The following is a 25,347-nucleotide window of genomic DNA, read 5'->3' on the forward strand; positions in this document are numbered from 1 at the left end:
CGCTGAGCCGTTTTTAAGGTGGGAGACACACAGATGACAGGGGGGCTGCAAGGGCCTTAAAGATTTACGTGTCACTGCTGAGGTCACCTTTGCACATGTGGGTCTGCCTCTGGTACTTTGTCAATGCAAATGATACCTAAATAAACTGATGGTATTATGCTCTTTTTTAAACTATTTTTCAGAAGAGAAATCTTTTATTATTTTAAGACAAGCCCCAGCAGACGCTCTCCGTTTTGCTGTAGTTCCCTTCTACACTCACGCTACTCAGCCTGCTGCGTGCACTACCACACCTGGTCGCGGAAGGTGCCCTCCTTGCACGCGTCCAAGACCACTTCCCTTCCACCTGGCAGCCACGCCCGTGGCACGCTGACACCGTCTTCACCCTGAAATCGCGTTCGTCGCCTTCCCAACACAAACGCGATTGGCAGCCCTGCTGAGCCCTTGCTTCAGGCCGGGCCGGGAGCCCGGGGCTCGCCCCGACAGCCATCGCGGGTGGGACCGCGCCGGCAGCGCGCAGCTCCTGCCCGCCCGTCCGGGATGCGCGCTGCAGTAGCCGCCTCCCCCTCTAGGCGGCGCCCGGCGGCGCAGCCCAAGGGCCGGCACCGGCCGGGGCTCGGGCCGGGCGGCGGCGATCCCCGGGTCGCGCCGAGCCGCCTCAGCCGCCAGACACCTTCCCTCGCCGCTGTGAAATCCTCCCGCGGCGGCCGGGCCGGCAGCTGCCGGCGTGAAGGAGGAGGAGGAGTGCGCAGCCATGGCCGCTGAGTGCCCCGCGCCCCGGCAGGGCAGGACAGGCGCGGAGCGGGCTGCGGCAAGCGAACCGAGTGCCAACGCCGCCGCCGCGGCTGCCGCCGGGGCACGGTGTGTGGGGAGGGGTTTTGGGAGCGCTCCCCGCCGCCCGCCGCCCCCCGCCCTGTGTTGACCTCCCCTCCCTCCCTCCACTCCACTCCGCTCCGCTCACCGCCTGCCCCGCCCCGCCCCGCGGGAGGAGTGCGGGCTCAGCCCGCCGCCCCGCCGCTCTCGTTCGCGTTTTTTGTCGGTCGCTGCCGCCCCAGAAGTTGGGGCCGGCCGCGGCGGCCGCTTGCTGAGGCGCTCCCATGGTGCCGGCGCCCTCCGAGTGGGGGGCACTCCCGCTGCCGCCCGCAGCGCCGCCGAAACTTGGGGGAAGTTTCAGAGCGAGTCGGTGAGTACCGGGCGGCGGCCCCGCGGCGCTCCCCGCCGCCCGCCTCCCGCCTGGCGCGGCCGCGCTGCGGCTTCCCCGCCCCCGGGGGCGACGGCTGGGGTCCCGCTCCTGTCCGGCTTCGCCTCCCCTCGCCCCGGGTTGGCGGCGGGTCTGGGAGCTTGCCCGTATGTCCCGGCCGGTGTGGGAGCCGCTCCGGGAGCGGGGCCGCCCGTGTCCCGCTGCTGTGGGCAGCGCGGCGCCGGAGCCGGGCCGGGACCGCGGCGTCAGCTCTGGCCGGGACTGGGACGGCGGGCGGGGGGCGAGAATTCCTGTCACGTCCCGTGCTGTGGGTGATGGAGGGGGTGCCGAGGAAGAGAAGCCTAGCCTCGGGGATCTGGAGAAACAGTTTTCTTCAGAGAAACCCTCTTTTCTGTGTTCACTTGGATTTAAAAAGCAGAGCTAGAATGGTTGATTAGCTGCCAGCGTCGCAATCTTCCTGACTGTAATAGACCTAATCAGAATTTTTCTTCTGTATGGTTTATTGCAGTTTATACAATCCCTGCGATTCCGCACCCCCTCCCCCCCGCCTTTTTTTTAAAATGTAATTTGTCTATAATTTTGTTTCTTATTGTGTGGCATGCTGTAAATATTGCATAGGATAAAAAAATAGAGAATGTTTTGAAAACCAAATACTGCTAACCTTCTGAGCAGAAGTGTGCAAACACAGGGTTTATATAGCAGAGGAGCAACTAGTGCTTTATCACATTAAGGTCTTCAGTAAAACTTGTTGCAAACTCTCACGGGACTAATGCTTGAGATTAGGTGCGTGGATATGAATTTGTTACTCATCCTTTCAGTATATTTGTTTAGAGTATAGTATATTATTAACTTTATGGTGCTCAGTCACAGCTTAACTTTTCTCTTTGTGTAGCAACTACAGAAGACCTACACCTGGTCATCTTTCTGGTCATGATTGTCACTTCTAAGTTAGAAGTAAGAACAAAGCAATTAAAAAACTTGCCCACTGCTTGAGTTGGATCCCATTTTGTTAATGCTTTAAGCAAGTATTTACTGATACCAAAAATTGAAGTTATTTGTCCAGATCTTTTTAGCTTAAAAATCCAAAAGACTCTTAACTATAGCATAGGCTTGGTTGCTCACATCAGCAAAGAAAATGTAGTTGGACATAGAATCAATTCAGGGAGATTTGGTAAGATGTATTTAAATGCCGGTGTTTATTTAAAAGATGCTATTTTAAATATTGAGATTAAAGTACATTGCAATTGAGATGTCTTGTGGCTCTGGGTGATAAATGTAAGTATTACTGAAAGTTATTCAGGCAGCTTGAACTGTTTGAATAGGAATGTGGTGTCTTTCATCTCCACCACATCTCAGTCTTGCATTACTAGAATTGCTACTTGCCGTGTTAATTCATGACATTAGCATCTTCTAATAGTTATAAAGGATTGACAAACAAGACAGCTTGCAATCTGTCTGAGGAGTAATTTCTAACATTGCCAGTAAGTGGTAGTGGTACTTTTATCAAATGTATAACTGCTGAAACTTGCACTAATGTATGGAGAAGTTAGACACCCACCAAATATTTTGAAATCCTCTAAGTATGGTCAATCATTGTTTTCATTGCCATGCGCTGTTTCCTCTCCTGGTCTTGATGTATTTGCACAGCACAGTGTAACACCGTTCAAGTGTAAAAAATCAAGGGCTCTGTAGAAACAGCCCACGGCACTGCTCCCAGAGAGTACCGGGGTGTCTGTGCCACACTGGCTTTGTGGGGAAAATCTATGCAGCTCAGTTCTAAACATCTTCATAAACTGAAGCAGCATGGAAAACTGTATATGACCTCTTGTGCCCTCTGCCAGTAAGGAATGATCAAAACCTCTGAAGGCAAACCTCCCGTTTACAGATTGGTGCTATTCCTTTTTCTGAACTGGAGACTGAGGAAGAATGAGTATATAGTGGTCCTTTTAGAGTATAACTTCCACTTACAGGGTCTCTTTTACTTGACTGTATGTACATGTCTAAGTGCTTATATTAACTGGAGCTAGGTGTTACTCCTGTTAAATTAAACTTTTGCTGCAGAAATTGTGTTTTATCTTGTGCTATTGAAAGGATCATTGAATTGAATAAATATGACATCGTATATCTTATTTGAAATGCCAGATTTCTACAAATAAAATAGAAGCTGTGAATATTTTTTATTAAGAAAGCAACGTAGGCAGAGATGCTTTGATTTATTTTTCTTATTGAAAAATAAGTGCTTTATCAGACACAACAGCAGTTGATTGTATTCAGCCCAGCTGAAGATCTCTCAGTCTTAAGGTATGTGTCAAAACTATTCAAAAGCATTGCAAGTGAATAAAAACCATAGAAATAACAAGAAGGGGGGATAAAGCTGGTGGGGTAAGAAAGAGCAAGGCTGCCAGCAGTGTAATAATGAGTCTACTCAGTCCTCTTAGGAGTCCTTCAATGATAGATTAGCTAGAGGGTCAGGTTTCTTTTAATTAAAGAGTTTTTCTTGGGGTTTTTTTTCCCAAATATTTGTCTGATGGAAAGACAACTCTTTGGCCCAGTAGAGCTGAGGTAGTACTTCTGGGGAGAGGGCAGTATAAGGAAAACAGGGAGAGAAGTAGTAGGGCTGTACTTCGGTGTGGCGAAGGTGAAAGGCTGATGCAATGAGATACTAGCTTGGCAGGAACAGATTTATGTCAGGACTTGAAGGAACACTTTGTGCTCAAATTGTTTATCACAAGGGAAATCTTCCTTTACCGTATATGAATCTTAGTTTAAATCTTTGTATGAGGTGGGTGTTTGTTTACACATCATTTTAGTTCATGAGAGATGGAGCAAGCATCCTCTTATCAAAGAGCTGGTTTTCAGTGTATGAGAAACAATTCTTCCCAGAAAATTGTAAAGTCTGTTTTCTGACAGAGATGAATGTTGTCCGTATCACACGTACTGCAGATTATGAATTGAAAAGACTTTTAAGCACTTATTTTATTGACCTTTAGAAAGCATGTATTCTGTTGAAAATACCTTAATCACTTAAAATTAGTTCTTTTCTTAATTTTTAATAAGTTAGTATAAACTTCAAAAATTCTTCACAGGAGCAGGGTGGCTTGCAACAGCATTGAACTTAATGTTTCACTTGAACAATATAATGTAGCTTGCTATTTGCTGGGCATTTCAGATGTTGTGAGGATGCAAAAGACAATTAAAATTACTCTTACTAAAGGAATAACTGCTGGGAAACACAACTGGTGGTGAATGTATGTGCACAGACACTTGGATCAGAGTAACTTTTCAGGTGTTATATTGCCCACTTTGTTACCATGTACTGAGTGGCTACACAAGTAATCAAGCATTTCTGAATTTTAAAACTCCATCTGCCATGCTATTCGTACTTACCACGCTAATTTAAACCATTTATGTTTGTCTTTTGACTTGCCAAGAGATCCGGACTACAATGCCAGCACCCATGCCTACTAAATCATGTTCAGCTTTATAAATTAGAGTTACAAAAGTACTCCTGTTTGTAGTGACACAGTCTGCAACACAGTCTTTTGTCCTGCTGTGCCCATGCTAGCGGGATTTGTGGAAAGGATCCACTGTGTGGGATCTTGGTCCTGTGTGGGAAGGTGATACAGGGCTGCATGGAGGATGCCGGAGATGTGGTGGAGACAAAAAACTCTGCACAATGTCTGCTGGTGAGAGGATATGAAACACTGGTAAATGTAGCAGAAAATTTTAACTTCTCTGCATTAAGAGAATAAACACAGCACCCATTCTGTTGGTGTGGAATGATTTATGCTTCCCCGTTTCTCCTTTTCTCTAGCCATTTAGGGAGAATCAGAGCATTAGGATATTACAGTGCTAGACCTGCTTGTCCTATGCATCAGCCACGGAGTTACTGCTGAGGATGGGTTCATAATGTGTGAAACTGAACTCAGAATGTGCAAAGCAAAGACTCTTTGCTGGCTTTGTGCTCATTAAAGCAGCAGATTGCTGCCTGCCTCTGATCACTTAATAAGCTTATTGCTTGTAATCCTAGAACAAAGCTGATATATGAAAACATAAATACAAATAATCAGTTGCATTTAAATAGGACTTTAACAGAGATGGAATTAATTAATATTTAGAACGTCAAAAGCTCTTTAAATACTGTCACAAATCCATTACTGTCTTAAAACTCTGTCTATAGGTGGTCAGTCCAAATATGAAATATTCTTTTGGATGCACAACAGTAATTTTTTACGAGAAAAAGTCAGTAGTTAACAGACAACAACTCTGAGGGGAAGCTGGAAAGAGATTATTAATAATAAGTATAATTTTACAGCATTCAAGCATTTAAATAGAATTTGAGTTTTTACTGCCTCAAGAAAAAACAGGATCAGTAAAACTCCATATTGCAGTAAATCTCTGGGATGCGTTGCTGGTTGGTAGAAACTGTACCTGTCTTCGTTCTGTAAACAGATATCTTTGTGCCTGACCAATCTGCAAAAGTTTTGGGGTTTAATCTATATACAGTCTTATCTATACAACCTTATTGGTATAGCCAAACAACTCCCTTTGTGCTTGTTGGAGTTTGGGGATGGTCTGACCAGGAAGTGTAGCCTATAGGACAGAAGAAACAGGCTGAAGGAACCGTCACATTTTATTCCAGCTATCTCAGTTAAATGAGCATGCAGTCAGTTTCTGCCTTATGTGCCTGTTTCCCAGCTGCAGCAAGCCATCTGATTCCTGCTATATTTCGTGTTTCTTTTTTTTGCCTGCCTTTTTCATATGTGCATTATGTTAGTGCTATCTAGAGAATGAGTTGGGGTCTCCTTCATTGCATGACTCGAAATATTGCTTGAATTTGTTATGGAATGCCTATAGACTGTGTTTGCCCAAGAGCCATGCTATGAGCCTACGTTGTAATTGTTCTGAGCAATGCCTTGTTTACTGTTTTCATCCAGAAGAGCTTGAACTGTTCAGTGTTTTGATGGTTTGTGGCACTGCTAATGACTTTATGTGATGCTATAAAAGGTGACTGAAAACAAAGCAGGTTTCCTTCTAGACGGTGGTTCTTGTCCCTTGCTTTGCATGGACTGAAGAAAACTGGTTGTGGTTACTTTGGTAACAACTTTACCTGTTCTGCCAAGAATAAGGAAGATCCGATAGGAGGACTGAGAGAAAAGTAATTAAAATCTGCTGTATCTTTGGGTTTTGATTGTATTTTATGTCTGTTACAATATATCAGGAGCACTGTGGAACTTTCACTTAAAAAGAAACCTCTAAGAAAATCATAGTTTCGTAATGAGTGTGACAGTTTGCAGTCAGACAGAACAGCTCCAAGGACTAAGTCAGATGTTAAGTCAACAGAGTAAAATGCAGCATGGTCAGGACCCTACCAGGCCATCTCTTTGATAAGACACATAGATGAGGCCTGGTGAGCTGTGCTTATGCTGGAGCTTTGGTCTTGTACGTTGAGTCCTGGCTGGCTTAGGATATAAAACAGGTGGGCTGAGCCACCTGAAGGACTGATTTGCAGGGTGCAGTAGGAAATCCCGCTCTTTTTGTAGAATCTGTTTGCGCGTTTTGGCTGGGGCACACATATAACTGCAGCACATGCAGCTGAAACATTACGGGCTTGTGCTTGTTCCAAATAGTGCCAGGCTACTGGTCCAGCATGTGTGAATGAGCTTATCTTACAGCTGCAATGTTTTTGCGGTAGGATCAGAAAGAGTGTGTGAGACAGTGCTTTACACTTTTCAGCCGTGATTTCTGACCTTTGGAGAGCGGCAGTGAGCCTCTGGGTCTGCTCGCGCTGGGTGTTGCTAACAAACACTGCACAGGAGAGGTGCTTGTTACGTGATACGGCCACTGCCGGCCGGCTGTACACCAGCCAGTTCTGCTGCTGCGGGACAGTGTGTACAGCACGGAGGGACTGCAGCCTGAGACGGGGAGAAACAGCCCTCCACTTCCCTGTGAGAAAGGCTATTTTTGTGGAGCTGTGTGATGAGCTCTGGTATCTTTCAGCCCTGAGGTGCTTTAATTAGGATGGCCATATCAGTTGAGAAAACATTTCAGAAAAAGAAGTCACTGTTGTAAAGAAGCCTGTGCCTCATTATGACTGGTTCTTAGATAAGTATTTTGTTTGAACAGCTAATTTCCTTGAAATAATGGGTAACTGAGAAAATTAATTTCTTTGGTTGTACTAGGTCCAGATTTTTTTGTCAGCATGTAATTTCTTCCACAAGGCACACACAAGCAGGTTAACTACAGTGGATTCTCCTTAATGGTTCTCAGGGCTCTAGCTGACCACAGAGGTTCTGTGGAAAGAAGCATGTCATTCACCTCTTTGAATGGTGCAAGGGGCCTGCCTAGCTTGCTTTGAAGCAAGAGGAACAAGAATATTTGCTTTATACATGATCGTAAAGCTAGCATGGCTTTATACAAAGGGGAGGTCTTGCCTGACAAGTTTGAGGACCTTCAGTGATGGAGCTACAGGTCTGGTGGACAGTGGCAGAACAACTGATATTGTCTGTGTGGGCTTGTGCAGTTTGGCACTGTCCTACAGGCCATTTTTGTCTGTAAATTGGAGAGACCCAGATTGATAGACCAACCACTTGGTGGATAAAGAGCTGGCTGGCCACACTCAGAGTTGTGGTCAACAGCTCACTGTCCGCATGGAGACCAGGGATGAGTGGTGTCCCTCGGGGTGGGTCTGGGGCCGATGCTGTTCCACACCTCTGTCAGGGACACGGGCAGTGGGGTCCAGGCACCCTCAGCAAGTTTGCTGCTGGCACTGAGCTGTGTGGGGCAGTGGACACAGGGGAGGGAAGGGATGGCATCCACAGGGACCTGGACAGTCTGGAGAGGTGGGACCATGCAAACCTCAGGGAGTGCAGCAAGGCCAAGGCCAAGGTCCTGCACCCGCACTGGGGCAATCCCATACACAGCCCCAGGCTGGGCAGAGAAGGGATTGAGAGCAGCCCTGTGGGCAAGGGCTTGGGGATGGTGGCTGATGAGAAACTCACCATGAACCAGCAATGTGCACTCCCAGCATAGAAAGCCAAGAGAATCCTGGGCTGCATCCAAAGGAGCATGGCCAGAGGGTCAAGGGAGGGGATTCTGCCCCCTATTCTCCTCCTGTGAAACCCCACCAGGAGCCCTGTGTCCACCCCAGGTGCCTCCAACTTAAGAGGGACATGGAACTGCTGGAGCAAGTCCAGAGGAGGCCACAAAGCTGTAAGAGGACTGGAGCTCTTCCCCTAAAAGGACAGGCTGACAAAGTTGGGGCTATTCAGCGTGGAGAAAGAAGGTTGTGTGGAGACCTTCAGGAGAGGAGCCTACGGGGAAGCTGGAGAGGGACTCTGTAAGGAACTGTAGGACAGGACAACAACTAATGGGAACAAACTGAAAGAGGGGAAATTTAGGTTAGATACAAGGAATAAATTCTTCAGTCTGAGTGTGGTGAAACAGGTTGCCCAGGGAAGCTGTGGATGCCCCAGCCCTGGCAGTGTTTAGGGCAAGGTTGGATAAATCCTTGAGCAGCCTGGTCTAGTGGGAGGTGTCCCTGCATTTGACAGGGAAGATTGGCACTAGATGATCATTACAGTGCATTCCAACCCTTAATATTTCTATGATACTATGATTTTTCAGGCTTATGGTGGATAATGGTATAAGACCTGTATCCAGCATACAGGGGAATTAAGCAATACATTTGGCCCTTGTATCTTTCATCCCGCTTGTAGGGTAGATGAATGCACTTAAAGCTATGATGGAAAAGGTAATGTTGTTCGCTGTTGTACGAATGTGTTTTTTGTGGCCTGTTCTATTGCTTTTTTTTTTTTTAAAGGTAAAAAGTTAATCTTTCATTAAGGTAATCAGGTGTATTGTGAAAATCATTTCAGATCCCTTTTCCTCTCCTGTTCTACTACTGCAGGTGAAGGTGAAGTGCTCTCTCCATAAGAGCCCAAGGGAGCTTTGTGGAGCCAGTGTGAATAAAAAATCCATCCACTGAAAGGAAAGAACAGAGGATTTAGGAAGAGAGACTCCCTCTGACTCGTTGTTCATGTTGACATTAAATGATATAATGGGAATCTTCATTCAGAACCTTCTATTGTCATGCTTTTGTTTTGTTTGCTGAAGTGGGAGTTGCAGATTTTTTTTAATAACTTTTAAAATAATTTTGGCTTATTGTTTCAAACCCAAGAAAACAGGGAGCCAAGTTAATCACAGGACCTCTTCAATAGGAGAGGGAAGAAGTTTTTCACAGTGTTAGAATGTGTTCAGTGTTTCAAGTTTACTAAATCATGCAGAAAAGAAGAGGTTGAAGGATCCAGAGCCAGGGGCTGCATACAGAATCTGGATAATTTGTGAAACAAAATGGAGTATGTGCAAGTACGAAGACCAGGACATGAAAGCCTGGGGAACTAATGGTTGTTGGGAAGACTGAAGTTATAGGCTCTGAGTATTTGGTTCCACTGTCTTAAGAGGACATTTATGTGAATGCATAACTGAACATTAGGTGGCCAGTAATCAAAAGAACATGTTTAAGACCAAGAGTAATGATTTGTTTGAGGTGGCTGAACTAAAATAAAGTAAAAATCCAGCTTCCTCAAGATGATTAAAAAAATTATAATCTAATTTGAATTGCACCCAGAAGTATAGTTTCATCCTAATTTAATTTTCTTAAATTGTTATTGTTGTAAAGATTATAGTGTTTCATGGATAAAGCTGTGCTAGGAGTAGAAATAATTTTGGTAGTGTAGGACTGATTTTGTCAGTGGCTTGCATTGCTATGTTTTCCAGATAGCATACTGATTGCAGTATTTTTTAACAGCCTGTCAATGCAACAGCATGTAAAAAGAGAGGGAACAGAAAGATGGTATCTTAGCATCAAAAAGCTGATGTCATTCACCTACTCATTTTATATATGAGTAGTTGATACACATAGTGTTCATTTGTATTGCAGTTTGTGTTTTATTTACTAATGCTGGACTGTGAAAACAAAATGTAAGCTGTCTATAAAAAAGGACTGCCACCATTTGTTGTTAGGGCTGAAATAAATGATCTCTCACTAGTTACTTCTTGTCTGTAGTTTTTAAACTTCTAACAGGTTCCTGCTGGGGAACCTGATCTTACAAGAGGCTGCAACTGTTTGTGTGAACTGCTCATGTATACAGTCCCATTTATAAGAAGGAGAACTATGGCTTTGGGACAAAAGAAGAATTATCCTTTCCACTTTCTATATCTCGAACACCTGTCCTCACCAAATACCTTAAAAAATTGAGAAATACATTCATTCCCATTAAGATTGAGCAGGACTACAGATTAACAGCCTCAGCTGTGGTTTTGGTGCCTGCCGGTCATACAGGTCTCTCTTCTTGGGACTTCTCATTGTTGCTTCATATTGTGGTAGATTGGTATTTTCCAGATGCTCTGATCACTCCCTATCCTAAAAATACAGATAAGTACTCTTACAAAACATTATTAAAATACCTGCTCAGAAGCAGTGTGCCTGTTTACAGGCTGTGCCTTGTGGAGCCTTTCAGACAACACAGGCTGAAACCAGCCTGGGGAAAGTGCTGGATATGCTCAGCCAGGGATGGCAGCTGCGGCTCCAGCTGAGCATCCAGCAGCCTGCAAACACAGCTGCCACCCCCTGTTCCTCACCAGCCCCTCTCCCTTTCCTTCTGCTGAGCAGAAAATGAAGTCTCTCTGAGTTTGGACTAATGTAGATGAACTTAGCAGTTGGGGGCCTCCAATACCGGAGAAGCAGATGATGATCTAGCCCATGTGCTGTGTTGCCATCCCTAAGGGGGGGCAGACCTGCAGAAGCTAGTGGAAGTGTGGCACCGGTGGAGGTGGAAGCTTGCTAATAGAGGAGAGCAGGAAAGTTGAACAAACGACTGTATTCTTTAAGGCAATTACTGGACAGAAATGAGGCATTTTCTGGGGAAAGATGAATGTCAATCTATGTTTTTTTCCATTGGTGCAGTTTATATGCAAGTGACTGGTAGTCATTTATGGGTGTTGTAGTCACACAGACAGTACTGGAGGAATTTGGGCATTAGAAAAATGACAAGAAGAAGTACAAAAATGACATTTAACAGGCTGGTATTGGTACTTTACCTAGTGTAAGTTTTCTGGGATGGATGAAGGGACTGTGACATCAAGTAATTCTAACAGTGTAGATCAAGGATGGAGTGTAAGTACTTCTGCCTCAACAGCACTGACCTTTTGTGTGTTCTACATTATAAATAGTTGCTTATCGGCAGCTCTGGCTTTTTGCATTGACTTTTGATCCCTGCTGCTCTTACTATTCATTTCTTTGTCTTTGTCTTGGCAGAGCACTTCAGTTACTACAGGAAAGAACTAATGCCATTCATTATATTGTTTTGTCATTTGAAAAAGTCAAAACAAATACTCATATTCCTTTGACTTTTTCTTTGCAGACTCATGGTATCTGGGGTGGGTGGGGAATGATGCTTTCAAAACTGTTGTTGTAACTGCTTTCTGAGAAATGACATAAGGCCCTAGGGAACTATCTGCAGATAATTTTACATTTTTTAAATAATTTTTAGGTGTATTTTATGTAGTGTTGGTACTTCTTGATATTGTTTGGCTCAAAAGATGTAATCATGGCTGTTAAGAACTGGCTGCTCTTCCCTGGGTTATCAGCAAATCACTGTGTAGAGCATGGTAATTTAATTGTTATAAATTTAAGCAATTGTTGAAATGGTAAAAAAGAGCCACACAGACCACTAGAAATATTTATCATGGGGTGAGTAAGATCCACAAGAGTAGGGTCTTCTCTTCAGCTATTAATACAGCTGGGCATTGAGAAGTTGTGAAGGAAATTCAAAACAATGTCTCCAAGTTTTGCCAAGATTACTCAGTGGAATCACTTGTTGCCAGATGCTCATGCTGAATGAAAGAGAACAGCAACCACTGTGGTGGGAATTAGTTTTCTGAAATTGCTCAAAGCCAATTATCAGTCCAGTTGTTTTATGGGATTATTAATACTCTACAAACTGTTCTACAGTTTGAATGACAGAGAAGCGGGTAGAAGTTATATTTATGAGGGAAGTTTTTCTCACCTTTGTCCTGTTAGCTGTGGGAATGCATACAGCATCTTCTGTTTGGGATTTCAGTGTAGCTGTGGAAAAGGGATTGTAGCACAGATTGTGGGATGAGAGTGAAAGGTTTGATGAGTATTTCCCAAGCAGTAGCTCCTGGAAGCGATACGGAGCTTGTGGCTAGGAATGGAGCCATAACCCCGTCCATGGCTGCATGTGAGGCTCTGCAGTGAGTTCAGAAAGACCTCAGCCAGATGTGAGCCTTCGAAACCTCTGCTCGTGGCACTGCTTTCCAAACCATAGCAGAACCTCATGCTTTTTTTCCTTCTCCTTGAAAGAGGGAAATACTTGTGTGTTTTGGTGTTGTTTTGAATGTATTGTGCTCTTAGTTTTTATGCAATCTTGAAATTAGTAATAAGCAAGGTGTTGCTTGTGTTTTATGGATAGCGTATTGAATCCAAGAGTCCAGGGAGCCTACAAACAGACTATTCTTCTTCTTCCAGCTGTTCTTTTTGGCAGTAGCATGAGCTAAGGTTTACATGAATTAAAGAATCACAGCTGAGTATGAAGTTACCTGCTGATCAGACCCTTTTGCGCAATTTGTTAACAAAGTGACAATCCAGCACTATACTTACTTAGTATATTTGATTGCTTCAGTGGTAGGTGCTGCTAGGAGGAATCCAGCATCCTTTCTGGAGTCTGGTTTGTTGATTATTGTATGACCCAGTTGGCAGCAAGCCTGTCCTATGAGGCACAGGATAATAATATGCTGCACAGCTATTTTGCTGAGTAGTTGAAATAGAGTGCCAGCATTATTTGGGACAGATACATCTTTGATAACCTATTGCTGCCAAGTTGCACAATAAAAAAAAAAAAATCCATCATAAAACTTTCCTCCATTGTTCATCAGCAAGCTGACTTTGAGGAGTTCTGCTTGTGTTGAGATTTAAGAGAAAGTTTCTAGTCAAGGTGTCATCCGTCCTGCTGCTCACTAGCAAATCTGCTTATATTAAGTTTTTCATACTCCACTAGATCTCTAAGCATTTGCTCAAAATTCAGCATATTCACATTGGGCTGTCAAACTTATTTAAAAGCTATTTTCATAAATCCAAAAAACCTAAAACACCACCTGTAAATATCCTCTAAAATAATCTTAGTTTGTAACTCTTATCTCTACCACATAATGACTCACCTGCAGGAAGCAAGCACTTCTTCACCAGTCTCAGAATGGCTAAAAACTTGCTCTATAGCAAAAATAGGAATCTGGCAGGCTCCAAGTACAAACCAGTCTACTGCAGGCCCTCGGATACACTCGTTGCTCTGCAAAGTTAATTCAGTCACCTGGTGTGGTTAGTCTGATTTTTTTCTTTTCTCTGTTTAAATTTCTCTGTTGTTTGAACTCTGCCTGAAAAGTAGACTGGCACATGTTCTTTTGTTTTTCGGATCAGTCATGCCAGCTATGCATAAAAGAGCTGGAGCAAAAGCATTCCATATCCGTTAAGTGTTTTATTTTCCAGACGAAAAACTGAATACTTGCAGCTTGTATGTCATTATATGCTTGTCATTCCTAATTACTTTCTGGCATGTTCCTGGGTGTTTTGTAGACAGGAAAATGCATTTGATTATTTTTTTTAAGCTAGACTTGGAAAATTAAAGAAAAAAAGAAAAAGAAGAAAAGAAAGACTTCTACAAGAAAGCCGGAGAGGTACTTTTTACAAGGGCAGGCAGAGATAGGACAAGGGAGAATGTCATTAAAATGAAAGAGAATGTGTTTAAATTAGATATTTGAAAGAGATTCTTTACTGTGAAAGTGATGAGGCACTGAAATAGGTTGCCCAGAGAGATGGTGGATGCCCTCTGTCTGAAGGCATTCAAGACTGGGTTGGATAGAGCTTTGAGAACTCTGGTCTAGTGAAAGGTGTCCCAGCCCATGGCAGTGGGTTTGGAACTAGATGACTTTTAAGGTTCCTTGCAGCCCAAACCATTCTGTCATTCTGTGAGGTAGAAAACTATTGAGGTAGAAAACTATTCGGAGAAAGAAAGGTGTGGACATAATAACTTACTCCTTCCTGAAAGAGTAACTTGCTTTTTCTCTTACTATCAGTAAGCATTTTGTCTTGAAGGAGTAAAACTATTGCATTTCATAACTGGAAATTAATCATCAAGCATATTTTCAAAGCATAAGTATATAATTTCTCCCAGCAAGTATTCTGAATACTGTGGCGTGTTTTACCAAAGGAAAACATTGTGTTTGCATATCAGATCTTATATGCACAAATTCATAAATGTGTACAGAGATTTGCAGTTCTGACCCTTCAGATGGGCTACCAAGTAAGCTACAATAACTCCCCTGAGGCTAGTGATAAATAGAAACTGCCCAATGAAGAAAAGAGTTTCTCAGGTGGCATTTCCTTTGCTTCTTTAGATTTTGTTCTTTCTTGAGAGTCATGTGACAGCTTGTCTACTTTAGAAAAGTGCTGGAGTATTGGAAGCTTGCTATCTCCTAAAATAGCTGTTGTTTCTCAGAATGTCTTCAGAGTCACTGAAATTAAGACTCGTGCAGTTTTGTGGGGCATGTGCCAATACACAGGCTGTTTAGAATAGATTCAGATGTGAAATTACATTCAAAGGCGATAGCCGCAATTTAAAGCCCAGATTGATTATTTGGGGTGGCTCTCATCTCTCTGCCATGGGGGCTGTAGTGTAGGCTGCATGAGCTGCACCCCTGGCTGGGAGCTCAGTTTTCACTGGGCTGATGCAACTTGTCCCACAGCTGCCTGGTACCAGGAGAGATTGGGCTCCTGTGGCAGGAGCCTGCCTTGTCACCAAGAAGGGCTGGTCAAGTCCTTTTGGCAGCAGCCCACAGCAAGGTTGGTTTTGGCCAGGCATAAAGCTGCTTTTTCCAGCCCTATGTACCAGCCAGCACATGGGAATTGTGACCTAATGGTAGCTTGTCTGTGTGGGTGGTCTCCAAAGTTTGTTAAAGTTGGTGAAGTGTACTCACATTGTGTAGAATTAAGTGTCTCCACTAGGTATCTGAATTGTTATTTCTCTTCTATAAAGACTCAAGAGACTAAGAGAAGTGCAAGGCCACCTCAGCCACCTCAGTTGGTTGCCTGCTTTTCAGTGGTATCTGCTGAACTTTGCTGGTAATGTGCCATCTACTGTGACAAACAGGAGCATAGAGACTTGCCTCGGGTGACAGTAATTTATTACTTATACAGTGCCACAGCCATAATTTGCAATTCAGTCAGCTGTGCTAAACAAATATGAAGATACCTGCCCTGGAGAACTGGCAGCATTCAGGAATAGCAGAATAATTTATGGTGCTGAACAAAACAAATATAGTCACCTGTGGCCTGTATTGCATGGTGAATACTTGTGCTTTTGTAGACCATATTCCTAATCTAATGATTACCAATATTAGTTGCTTCTTTGTACCTTGCTAAAATAGCTGTAGGAAAATATTTTTCTGAAATCCGATGTTTTAAAGGAATTTCGAATATAGCCTGATGAAATATGACAGCACAGGAATCCTGGAACCTTTAACTTACGATGAAGATAATTAGTCTCTTCTGTGCAATGACGTGTATAAACTTTTCACTATAAGCTTGCCTCTGATTGGATGAAATAAATAGTAATTTTTATGGAAAAATGAAAGTTTTTCAAGAAACCAAGCCAGTTCCAACTTTTGGCTTGAATTAGAATAATAGTTTCATCTCTCAGAAGTAGCTATGACTGTATAACTCATAAATGCTGGACTGGATAAACACATTTAAAATAAAAGCTTTTTCAAGTCTGAAGAATTATTTTAATGAGTTAAAAACCAGCTAAACAAAAGTTATTTCAAGTAAATCCAAATAAGTTCAAATAATTTCAAGTGCATTCATACAAATATAAAAAATATTTTGTGTTGCATAAAACGATACAAATTCACTAGAAATGAAAATTTCAGTCTTCCTATATAATTATATGTCAACATGAATGAAGCCAACTGGATTTTCTTTATGTCACCAGAAGGGTCTGTTACTAAACTGTTTTTTGCTGCCAGGCTAACTGCTGTCAGGTTTTTTTAATAGAGAAGTAAGTGTTTTTATGTCCATGAGTTTATTGAAATGCCTTGAAAAAGACAGAATTTTGTTAAATGATTACTTAGTGATCCAAGATATTGGTCATGCAAGATACTACTTTTGGCAAGGATTGTGGCAGACATAATGCTGCTGCTGCTGGTGCCCTGGTGAGCACTGAGTGGATGCAGCTCTGTGCTTTGGGAGTGTGCAGTGTGTGTAGGCGTAGGAAGCTGTCACTTCTCATGTGGATGGGTCAGCAGAGCCCCTCAGCTCCTTTGAGTGAGCTCCACAGGGTCTGCTACAGGGTCGTTTTGCTTTTCTTTATTACCTAGCTGGAAAAGAACTACTTCATCACCAACAGCATGGTTTCCAGGCTGCAACACTTTGCCTTGGTCCCTCACAAGTCTTGCATCTCCTCTGTAAACAAACTGTGCCTCTCTAAAACTTTCTGTACACATCAGGTTTTCTGAATATTTCATCTTCATTGCCCTCTTTGGCACAGTTTTTCATTCGGCAGCAGTATTGGAAAGGAGAAGCCCTCCAACGTGTGCTGCTCCCATTAACTCTACAGAATTCCAGGTGCCTGTGAGACAATGGAATTTTCTCATCAACTTGTTTCCCTTTTGATTTCCACTGGTTTGCTTTTTTCCCATCTTCTCCTTGCCTAGCGTGTAACTCATTACACTACATTGGTCAGTGGTACAATATGACACATTTAATCTTCTAAGACAGTAATGAGAAATGTGTATTGAATCGTGAGAAATCTCTAGATGTGATCAGTTTTTTGTTTGGTCTCTTCTGTTTGTTTTTTTCCTTTTTTTTTTTTCTTCAGATTCTGTCCCAAAGAATGTGTGTTAGAGGAAGCTTCTTACTGAAAATTGCTTTAGTGAAACGTACAACATCCATCTTTATTTCCAGGTTAGGTGTGGGCATGACAGGATTTGCTGTGGATCTTGGCTAAGTCCCATGCTGTATTAGTGTGACATTGATGCCCTGCTGAGCTGACATCAAAGTCCTGTTTGGTTTTTGGTATGTAAAGGTCTTGGCTCTCCTTTCTTTGTGGACTAAGGTGGTAACTGCAGTGGCCAAGCTAAGCATCTGACAGTACAGCTTCCCTTTGGATCATAACTGCTGCTTACAAAACTTTGCAAACACAGCTCCTAAGCTGGTAGGCTGCTTGTCTTCAGCTACAGGGAGAGCCCTCATAAAGGCTTTTGCTCTCCCTGAGGTCTATTGCAAAATGAGAATGTTCCCTTTCTCTTTGGCATCAACTCAGGTTTGTAAACTTTGATAACAAAAGAAATACTAAGTTCATATTCCAAAATACTTGGAATCTGGTTGTTGATTTTTGGGTACATAGGCTTTTGCTCTCACACAGAACAATTTTGCCTTTAAAATTTTGTCTGATCCCTTTACACATTTTCTTGTTTATTCTGTCAGAGGGCTTATTCCTGGAAAACTTAATATGAGGACAGTTTCCAAATTGTGCTGAAGGTGATTGTTCTCGGTTGCTGTGAAAGCACTTGGTGGGATGCATAGTGGACGTTTTCCATGTTACTGATTTTTTAGCACCATGCATGGGAATATTCACATTACTGGAGACAATGAATGGATGGAGTACCTAGAGATGGGCAGGTAGCACATGGATGTTTAGCTGGGAGTTCTGACTGTTAGGCAAGTGGGAAGGAGTGGTATCTGGGAGAGGCTGCAGCAGGTAAGACTTTCCAGGGGTCACCTACTGACCTTAATCCACTTGCCTTGGGCACAGATTGTCCCCTTGTTCTCCAGCCTATCTCCTTCTCTTGGACATCCCAGCTTCTTTTTGCCTTTGAGGCAGACCATGACTGCACGTGTATCAAAAGGTGAGCTCCCATTTAGCAGCCTCTTTGTTCATCTTGATCCAGATGCTGGATTATTTTATCTTTTGCTATTTTCATGCTTTTACGGGGTAAGAAGGACAAAAGGCACTGCTGGTTTATAAGGACTTGTTTAGGCTTTGAAGATGGGGCTGTTCCATATTGAGGAAAATTTTTTTTCCCTGTACAGCATTAATCACTTTGCATTCCATTTCCAGTATGACAGCTCAGATATAATTACTGATCACCATGGGCCGCTTAAATGAGTACTGTATATTCCTGTGAACCTTTTAACCTGCTAAATTAATCACATGGAGAAAGTTAATGCTATTTATATTTAAATAAAAATTTGCAAACCACGCAGGGGGAAAGAGTGTTTTTGTGTACAGTGTTACCATTTATGCTCAACTGTTTGAGGGAGGCTGGTGGCTTTTTCAGAGATTATGGATGTGAGCTTTTGCTAAAGCAAATTGAATGTAATAAAAGGGTTGTTTATTAGAAAGGGCACTGTCCACTTGTATATTGTGATAGTGAGTAATGTTAAATGCTTTATGGGAGGGTATAGCCTCTCTTCTCATTAGTCCTGCTTATTTATTGATACTGTCGTGTTTAGAGGGGGTTGGGTGCTGAAAAGAGGTGAATACATATAAGATTATTCTGCTTGGTTTATTCCCTATTTACCTCCATGTCCATTTAGCACCTTGTTTGAGATTTGATCTTACACATAATGCTGCAAAATGCCTAAAAACATTTAATTTTCAAAAGCATTTAATTTTCAAAAAGGTGCAATATGCATTTCTCTTGGTTGCCTGCAGGATTTTACAAATGTAAATCCTAAAGGCTGAGGCCCCCAAAGAAATAAGAAAGCTCATTTTCAAACACAACTTCAAGCTGGCATCTTTAATGTTAAATGCCTGTGGTAAGCTTGGCAAGTCAAGTAACTTCTTAATACAGTCCAATTCACCGTCTTTGGCGAATGAATTCTTCAGCTATTTAAAACAGAGTAGAAACAGCATCTTTTTCTACATCTTCTTTTTCAGCCTGTGAGCAAACTTCTGTACAGATATATATGTTGTATATCAGTTGCTTTCTCAAGGGGGACACTACTTAGGTCCTGATTCTGCCGTGCAATTTCTAAGCATAAGCCACTGTAGAAATCAGTGGTGCAGGATGAGAACTCATGCATCTCTGTGAAAAGGGCTCATTTCATGTCTGGGCAGTGCTGAGGGAGAGCAACAAGATGCATGTTATCAAGAAATGTTGGACAAACTGTTTCAAGTGCAAGGAAGGGACAGGAGTAAAAGTACTATGTAGGACTGAGTCATACTTGTTTAAAAACATAAAAAATTACTTTCTGTGTTAAAATAACCAGCAGTTGTGCTTGCCTGCAGGAATCCATGTAGTTAAATTGTTATCTCAGGAGAGCGTGCTCCCCAGTTAACAAGATATTACCCAAACTTTACCAAAGTATGGGAATTTCAGCGTGTTTCACCACGCTGCTTTTAATAGTGAAGAGACATCCTGCCCTCTCTTCTTTGTACTTATTCTTTAAGCAACAGTTAAACTATCTCAATGACACTCAATGCCATTTATCATTGGGAGATAGATGAACACTGAACTGAGAAACAGTTTTGCCCTTAGCAATTCATTTGTCACTTCAGGGTGGTGACAAGTGGCCTTTAATTAAAAGGATAGACAATTATGTTTAATTGATTGCAATGGAGGATTTAAAAAATCTTTTTAATTGTACTACTTAAGATGTTTTCCGCTCAAAAGAAACTGAAATATTAATTTGTATATTTGTTTCGTTGTCTTAGTGCAAATACTAACAGCATTCCAGAGCCTTCTCCTCTTGCAGGGAATGTTGCTGTTTATCTCCTTGTCACCTATGGCTCATACTGTAGCACTCAAACCTAACTTCTCCAAATCTTGATTACCCAGAACAAAGTTTTGTTTTGTTGCTGTTGCCATCAGCATCCTTAGCTAATAAATTCCCTTTGTGTCTTCAAGTCAAATGCAGCTACAGTTACATGTCTGTGTTTGTGTAACTTGCATGATTTGTAATCATCAAAATATCAAAAAAGCAGCCTTTTCAAATGTACATATGACTTAATAAATGTGTTTCTGATGTTTTTATCTACTGCAAGAGGCATTTAGAGAAGGGAGGAGAAGGATTTGTTGAGAAATAACAAAATGACTCATCAGAAATACTCATCCTCTTTTCTTTCCTGTATGTGGTTATTTCCATTGTAAACTGGAGTGATCAATGTCTGCCTGAATGGAATTGAGAAGATAGCTCTCAGAAGGTGAAATATTTTGTAATTTTTAACCTTCCTTCACTATGTTTATACCTGCTAAAGGCTGAAAGAGTTTAGTGGCTCTGAAGAATGTTTGTCTTACAATACGTTTTTCTAAGGGAAAAAAAAAAAGAAAAAAATGGACAATGTTTTCCCTTGTTCCTGAAATTCCTAACATGAATGTGTTTATCCCACACTAGATGGTAAAGATAGATTCCCTCTGACTCCCTCAATTAAAGTTGCTCTCCATTAAGAAGTGTGTGTACTGCACTTAATGAAGCAGCACTTAGCTTTGCTAACATCACTCTGGAGCAGTACAAAAGTTCTTTTAACACGAGTGGATTCCCAGAACTCTTGCTTTGTAAATAATGTCTGTGCCCAGTGAGCCCTAATTGATAATGACTGTTAATGTAATACCTGCTGACTAGGCCAGGTCTTTACTGAAAGAGCTCTTTGAAACTTATTTATTGATTGCTGCAATCAGTTTAGTTTAAAAAAACAAAGAAAGAAAAAAACCACCATAAAACCCAGACATTAATTTTGTCTCAGTTTTCTGATAATTGTTTTTCTTATTTGATAGAGTTAGTGATATTAAAGTCTCAAAACCCTTGTCTGCCTTTTTACTTGTAAAGCATTTGGTGGTTTTGATTATGATCTCAGGAGTGGATATTGAATAAATGTAATTTTCTGTCCGAAAGGCAGAAAGTTCACAAAAGGCCACCCCAAAATAAAGACATAGAATTAGCCTACTCTCTGTATCATGAAGTTTTTATAAGCTAATTTTTATTTATTTACCTGTGCAGAAAGTGAGGTCTAGTCACAAGGCTGAGATGGCATTCTCCTCCCTGTCCTCAGGGTTACTATTGCTTTATATTTGCACACACTGTACAGACATAGTTTTGAACCTTTGTCCTGTGATACAGACTATGGTCAGCTCTGTTGCTGTCTACAAAAGGGATGGGAGTCGTGCTTTCATCTGGTGAAGTTGTGCTTTCATCCTTCTCACCTTTAGTGTTGCCTTACAAATTTTGATTTGATTGCCATTATCAAAGAATGATTGATAATGCTTGACAAATCATCCAGTGGTGACGTTCATGTTGTGTTCTCCTCTTCCCTATCTCCCTTTGTGTACATTTCAGTAGTTAAATTATTAGTGCTGAATTACTTAATGGTTGCAAAGTGATCAGTGTATCAGGGTTAGCTGTATTTGTTTTCCTTTTATGTATTTTACTTTAAAAGTGATTTAATTATAATTTTTATGACTAGCACTTACTGATGTAGAAATGCCTAGTGGGAGGTGAAATTTGCTTCAAATGGCCTCAAAAATGGTAGTCCATAAAAGAATGTATGAAAAAGAATTAATTGGTGTTTTTAATTAAATGTTCAATTAATAAATAATTATTATTCTTTATTGCTGGGTGGTTTTTGCTCTCAGCTTTTCTCTGCATTTTAGACTAATTTTTAGTATGTATGTCACAGTTTTATCCAGCAAGGAATACAAGTACAGTACATAGAAACATAGCTATAAAATCTAGCGGGATATTTTAATTGGGGTAATTTAAATTTAGGAAGCATTTTGTTGAGAACTAAGTTCTGATTTTGATGGGTCCCTTTTAAGGGTTCATGTGTGCTTGGAGACTGATTTATGCCCTTATTCACACTGCGCCTTATTCACACATCTCGCATGTGTTTTGGCTGGGCAGTTGCACTCTGAATCTTTTGTTACAAGTTTATCAAGCAAGTTGATATAATCTGTCAGTCCTGGGTCTGAAAGGGACATGGAATCATAGCAGTTCATAATTTTCTCAGAATTTTTCATTCTGCATATTCTGTTGTCCATCATTCCCAGCATGCGCTCTTATGAACCTCCACAGTTTTGGTCTTTGTTAATGGCTTCTGTTTATTAGTAAGACTGCATCTCTTTGAGAAGTGGCTTGACAACTGGTGCGATTGATGGTGCTTAAAACTAGTAAAGATACTTGCATTTCATTTCAGCATATTAAAAATTATTTTTTGGCTCTTTGACATGGCAGTTGCCCATCGCTTCACTGGGATACCCTCCTGACAGCACCACGGGGTTGTGCTGGTGTGAAATAGGGCCAGCCAGTACTGTCCAGTTGGGCATCCTGCCATGCCAGGAATATTTTCAGCAAATGCTTTTGCTGAACACTAGCACCTGGCTTTCATCCTTCTGTCCTTTCTGCAGGAGAGCCTCCTTGGATGACGTTTTTTGAAGGAACCACAGAGGTACTTGGACTAAGGACAGGGAGTGACAAGGCATGGCTGTAGCATTCCTGGTGTTGTACCACAGCCCCTTAAAAATGGCCTTGCAGCATCTCTCTGAGATTGGTGTCTCCAGTAGGTGGAAATGGCTGCCTGGCAGCTGTGGATTGGTACTTTAAGCATACCTGGAACTGGGACCTGCAGAATGGCCACCTCTTTACTATTAAAATGTTTTGTTCTTAAAACACACTTAGGAATTGTTTTCAGCTGTGGGACTTGACCCAAGCCATGGTGAGACAAACAGGCTTCATGGGAAAGGGATTGTTCTTTCAGGAACAATGTGCTTGGGAACACTCTTGTGTTTAGTTGACACCCAGCCCCAGTGGAAGCATGTGATACTAGTCCTTTTGCTCCTCTTCTGCCTTTCCATGTTGAGGTCATTATGGCTTCAGAAATCTGGTGATGAAGACCTGCACACTCTTCTGATGTTTTTGAGTAAAAAGCAGCAACCATGGTGAATTCCAATGATGGAGGAAGGAATATCCTGATGGATGCTAAGGCCAAATTGATCAAGGATTTTGAACAGGAGGAGAGCCCTGAATTGGTGAAGATCTAATTTAAAAGGAGAGAATAGCATTTTAGTTTCAATTTCATAGTTGCATAAAACTGCTTTTAATGGCTTTCCAAGAGAGACATACACAAGGTTTTCCTTTTTCTTGTGCTTATTATATTGTATAATTGGTTTCTGGTAGTATCAAAACACTAGGAAATCTCTCTCAATAACATAATTAATCTCTAAATGTTACAATTCAGTCTTAGCAAGGTCTGTTTTCCCAGAACCTCATATTTAATATCAAGACACTTTGAACTTTGTGCACACACTTTGGTGCTGTCCTGTGTTTTTGGCAGTCAGTGCAGTATTCAAATCATAATACCTAGTCCTTGCATCACCTCAGCTTTTGATGGCCACCACCGTGTCACTGGGCAGTTGTGTCTAGTAATGCCTGGAGTTAATAGGATTCAAAAGCTTATAAATACAAAGCAGCTTCCTCAGAACTGTTGCAGGGTTCCATCTTGTATTAAAAATAACATAGCAGCCAAACTAAAAACACTAAGGCTTGGCTATAATGGTCCCTGTTTTCAGTAAATGAGCTTTCAGCTCTGTATCAATTACCACTACCACTGGAATATGGATAAGTAGCACCTAAATACAAAAATAAAACCAAGACAAAACCCACAAACCCCATGATATATATGGAACTTACTAGGTGCTTAAAACAAGATGGCTACACTAAGTATGAGCTGTTTTCAGTGAGTTTGCAGTGGAAAAATACCTAAAATCAATCAATCTTTTTTTCCAGCATACCTATCAAAAGCCCCTGGAATATTATGCAGAATTTTGATATACTGTGTGTAGGCTGCTCCTCTGGAAGCTGAGTGGCTCTTGTTGCCTCCTCTGGTACCTGATGCAAGTGCCTTCTTCCCGTGCTGTCAGGGCTGCCATCACCTGTCCCCTTGGGCAGTCCAGAGAGAGGACAGAGCACTGTGCTCCAGTGCACGTGGTGCAGCTACTTTGAATGTTGCTTGTAAATAATTTGGAGGGTGGAGCAATAATGAAGAAGTTGTGTAGTTCTTTTTGGAGCTATTTGGTTTGTGAAATAGCCCAGTCTTTATAGACAATGATAGATCTCTGCCTTTCAGTAAGGCAGTTTGTGTTGCACAGAAAGTAAATATGTAGGTTGTGGAAGTTTTTGAGCGTATTCATGCTGTTGACCAATAGTTAATGACCAATTCATCTTATCTCTGTTGAATAGCAAATTAATTTGCATCTTTCTGTGTTTTTTTCTGGCAGCTGACAAATAATTGGCTTTCAAAGCAGGAGTCCAAATGGAAAGGAATATTAAAAAAAAGACTTTATGAATATAGCATTGAAACCAGGATTTTTTGGGAGGTAGGAGAATATACCTGAATATAACTGTGGCTGATATTAAACAAAAGGATTATAATTTGTACCTCTGTGGCATTTTTAATATGCTTTTGACATACCTGAAATACATGTTCTCCACAAAGAACAAATACATGAGATTCTTCAAGAATTAGGCTAGAAATAACAAGCCCAGGAATTGCAAGTGTTACACTTGAAAACACCGATAATTCTGTGAGCATGAAACCTTTGTCTTCAGAAGCATAAGAATGTTTGTCTATTATTTGTCAGGCTCTTGAGCTATGTCTAAGCTGTATAATGCATACCATTGTGAAACGTTCCCCTTTGTAATATTACAGACCCTTATTTTTTTGCTAAACACTCATAAAGGGGATTATTAATCCCTGATGTTCTCAGTTAAGAATAAAATAAATATATGACAGATAGAGAACGGCAGGAAAAGACCCTGAAGCAAAAGTGGCTCTGTTCATCTTTTATTAAGAAAAGGCAAAGACTTCTCACCATTACAACTTTTTCTAAAAGGTGAAAATATTATTTTCCCATATTGATTTGGTTTATTGAAACTTGACATTCATGTAAACTTCTTAAGCATTTATACATTTGAACTTTAGAGAAAATAAGGGAAATCAACTTGAGTTCTTCATTCTTCATTTGAAGACTGCTGTAGCAAAGCCAGCTGGGTTTCTACAATGATTTATATCTCTATAGTA

General features: G+C 41.6%; 1 protein-coding gene across 2 annotated transcripts in view; it reads left to right on the forward strand.

The window, feature by feature from the left end:
* Positions 1–722: 722 nt before the first annotated feature.
* GHR (growth hormone receptor) overlaps positions 723–25,347 on the forward strand; it is a 118,393-nt gene continuing 93,768 nt past the window's right edge. Inside the window, exon 1 of one of the 2 annotated variants that reach the window (XM_063422839.1) lies at positions 723–858. The gene's annotated coding sequence lies outside the window, so the exon portion shown is untranslated. Of the gene's footprint in view, positions 859–976; positions 1,181–25,347 lie in introns of those variants that run through there. The other variant, XM_063422838.1, reaches the window with a different exon arrangement.

This window comes from Prinia subflava, chromosome Z (genome assembly GCF_021018805.1).
Source record: "Prinia subflava isolate CZ2003 ecotype Zambia chromosome Z, Cam_Psub_1.2, whole genome shotgun sequence".
NCBI classification, from domain to species: Eukaryota; Metazoa; Chordata; class Aves; order Passeriformes; family Cisticolidae; genus Prinia; species Prinia subflava.